The 3,951-nt window shown below is 43.4% G+C and overlaps 1 non-coding gene across 1 annotated transcript; it reads left to right on the forward strand.

Annotated features, from left to right (window-relative positions):
* The first annotated feature begins 3,357 nt into the window (after positions 1 to 3,357).
* trnar-ccu (transfer RNA arginine (anticodon CCU)) lies at positions 3,358 to 3,430 on the forward strand. Its single transcript has one exon. It is a non-coding gene; the product is annotated as a tRNA-Arg (tRNA).
* The last annotated feature ends 521 nt before the right edge of the window (positions 3,431 to 3,951 follow it).

A 3,951-nucleotide genomic window follows, 5' to 3' on the forward strand; every position in this document is an offset into this window, starting at 1 on the left:
AATGAACAGCTGAGGATCCTGGGATTGTATTGATTAGAGTTTAGAAGGTTGAGGGGAGATCTAATACAAATTTACTCGATAATGCATGGCTTAGAAAGGGTGGACGCTGGGAATGTGTTTCCATCAGGACCCATGGGCACAGCCTGAGAATTAGAGGGGGGTCAATTTGGAACGGAAATGAGGAGACATTTCTTCAGGCAGAGAGTGGTGGGCCTGTGGAATTCATTGCCGTGGAGCGCAGCAGAGGCCAGGACGTTAATTGTCTTCAGGGCAGAGATTGATAAATTCTTGATCACGCAAGGAATTAAGGGTGACGATGAGAGTGCCACAAAGTGGCGTTGAAATGCCCATCATTCACAATTGAATGGCAGGGTGGACCCGATGGGCTGAATGGCCTGACTTCCATTCCTATATCTTAGGCTCATCATCGTAAGGTTTTCTTTTCTGGTTTACCACCGCTGAGAAGTCCTGGAAAGGCATGGGCTTAGAGCCCTCGTAAATTAGGGCCTTCAGATCCTTCCCCTGGATTAGACTACCTACAGTGTGGAAACAGGTAACACTATGGGTAATTTAACATGGCCAATTCACCTTTGTACTGTGGGAGGAGACCAGAGCAATGTGCAAACTCCACACAGGCAGTTACCTAAGGCTGGAATTGAACCTAGGACCCTGGTATTGTGAGGCAGCAGTGCTAACCACTGAGTCACCTGATTCTGGGAGTTGCCACAATTCTCTCCTTCGCTCTGTCGTTCATGCAGTTTTTGAGCAAAGTAAAATGTAGTTCTGCAAATACAAATTCACCCCAGAAATCTATATGTGCTTGTGTGCGTGTGTGTGTGTGTGTGTGTGTGTGTGTGTGTGTATCGGTTGGGGGGGGTGGGGCTGTTATGAGTGTCAACAGACAGGAGTGTTCCCTCCCAGTCGGAGAACACTTCAGCAATCAACTGGGACATTACAGGTGACCCCATTCAACTACATACACACACACACACACACACACACACACACACATACACACACACACACACGCACACACATACACACACACACACACACACAAACACATACACATACACACACATACACACACCCACACACATACACACACACACATATACACGCACGCAAACACAAACACACACATTCACACACACACATACACATACACATTAACACACGCACATACACACATATACACACACACATATACACACACACTTACACATTCACACATACACATGCACAACAAACACACACATGCACACACACATACACACACCCATACACACACATATACACACAACATACACATACACATACACACACATACACACACATATACACACACATACACATACAAACATACACAAAAACACCCACACCCACACACAACTTACATACACACACATATACACACATACATACATATACACACACATACACACAAACATATACACACATACATACATATACACACACATACACACACACAAATATACACATAGACACACAAACACATACAAATACACGCACATACACATACATACATATACACACACACACATATAAGTTTGTGTGATGAACTTGTACTTCCAGAATTACATTTCACTTTGCTCAAAAACTGTATGAATTCATGTAAGATGCTGTAAATCTGTTTATTAGATTAGAATCAGTCTGACCATTGGGGCACAGACAGCCTCACACAGGGGAGCTCACACCTTCAATACATCATCTGGGCCGACATGACACCAATTGTTAAAGTTCACTTGAGAATGTAACTTTTGATAAAAGTTTTGCAATTTACATATGAAAGAACGAAAACCAACCTGGCCATTCTAAAAGATGAGAGACTTAACAAACAATCCAGGTCTTTCTCAAGATACAATTTCAGTTGCATCACACTGTAAACATTTGCTATAAATTCTGTGTTTTGCAATCTTATTCTCCACAACCACCTGATGAAGGAGCAGTGCTCCGAAACCTAGTGCTTCCACATGTTTGACTCTAACCTGGTGTTGTGTGATTTTTAAATCTGGCATTCACCCATCTCCTGACGGTTGAGCATACATCTCAAGGTCAGGACAGCGGCCCTCCGCAGGGATACAAATCGACTCCTTCTTTGGTCGCTCCACGATGGATCTCTCTGATGACTGTTCCCGTTCGTTGGTTGGCTCATTGGGATCATTGCTGACATCTTGGAAGAATTCCTGGAGTCTCATTGATCTGATGAATTCCTCACAACTTTACTCAATTATTCTTGTTGGTGATGTGGACAAAGGGAGACTAAATTTGATTTGCGTTTCAATTTGATTTTATTAACAAAGTATTGAAACAGTTTGTAACATCATTTGGAAATGCATACAAAGGTTCTATATCAGTTGTGTACAGTCTATGCAGAGAGAAAAGAATCAACAAACCATTGAAATATTGACATTTCTCAAACCTTCTGTATCGTTGTGCAAAGAAAGGCATTTTGTACTTGGACAGAAAACGATCTCTGTTCATTGTCAGGCACCAAGAGGGTCTGAGAACTGAAAGAATGATGTGATCATTTGTCAGAAAGACCTGAGACTGTGTTGTTTCCCTGTTACACCTTGGCAGCAGCTGCCTGAACCTTTAGTGTGTCCCTCAGTGTGTTGTCACAGATCTGGGAGTGTGCTTGGCTGTCGCACTCATTTGAGGTCAACTGTTTCCAGTGGTCTGCCAATATAGTGCCCTCGTGGCCTAATGGCGATGGCACTGGTTTCTGAAATCTGGGATTTCAGGGATTTCATTTTTAAGCCTGGTCTTAGCAGTGGCTGATTTTCATCCCATGTCAACTTCATCTCAATCCAAATTGACTGGATTTTTTAACTACTCTGTTAAAAATCATTGTGCCTGTGTTGAGATTATGGCAAATGCTGTTTAGTAGAAACTTATACAAGATAATTCCAGGATTTGGGAGATCCTGGGGAGAATTGTCTGAAAGAGACAGCACAGCCACAATGGGCTGAATGCCTGCTAAGATTGGATTGATTTGTCCTCAATGCAGCTTTTTGCAACATCTCCACTTTCACCTTCCCCAGTAACTGCAAATATCTTCAAGGTGCTGCACAAAATAACATTGAGCCCTTTGCTATTTTCCTGTCTCCTCCATTTTCCTCAGACTTGAGTTGTGCAAAGTTGGAGTTTGGTTGATATCTCATCTGTCTGTTTGGGAAGAAATGGGAGGTGGGATCAATTTATCAAGCAGCCAACAATTTGGCATGAGATGGAAGGGTTAAGAACCAATTAGTGAGAGTACAACATACAGAAATACACACTATGTGAGGTCAGGGTGCAGTATTTAACGACTGCCATTGGGAAACAGCATGTGGGGCCCCAGTGGCCTAATGGATAAGGCACTGGCCTCCTAAGCCAGGGATTGTGGGTTCAAGTCCCATCTGGGGTGTCTCTGCGGCTTATCCTTTATTTATAATCTATTTTGGAAAAATCCCCATCTCTGCATTCAGTTGATGGTCAGTGGTATCCAACAATATCTTGCACAAGATTTTCGAGGATCTGCAGGATTGAATGTTGAAGGTGGTGATCAAGTGGCTGCTGTTTCTGGATGGGGACGAGATTCCTAAGAGTGCGGTTGGAGAGTTTGCTTTTGGAAGCCAGCTCTCATCACACTCTCATCAACAAACCAACCCTTCAACACTGATCCCGCCAGAACATCGGATATTACTGACAGAGAATACCCTTTCCAACGTTTATAGGTGCACCATCGACAGCATTCTGTCTGGATGTCTCACTACCTGGTATGGCAACTGTACCATTCAAGATCGGAGACAGTTACAGAGAGTGGTGAACTCGGCCCAGACAATCACAAAGGCCAACCTCCCATCTATAGAAACCATCTACCAGGCCCACTGTCAAGGAAAGGTCTCCAGCATTCTCAAAGATCCATCCCACCCTGGCAATGTTTTT

The sequence above is a fragment of the Chiloscyllium punctatum genome, chromosome 18 (assembly GCF_047496795.1).
Source record: "Chiloscyllium punctatum isolate Juve2018m chromosome 18, sChiPun1.3, whole genome shotgun sequence".
NCBI lineage: Eukaryota > Metazoa > Chordata > Chondrichthyes > Orectolobiformes > Hemiscylliidae > Chiloscyllium > Chiloscyllium punctatum.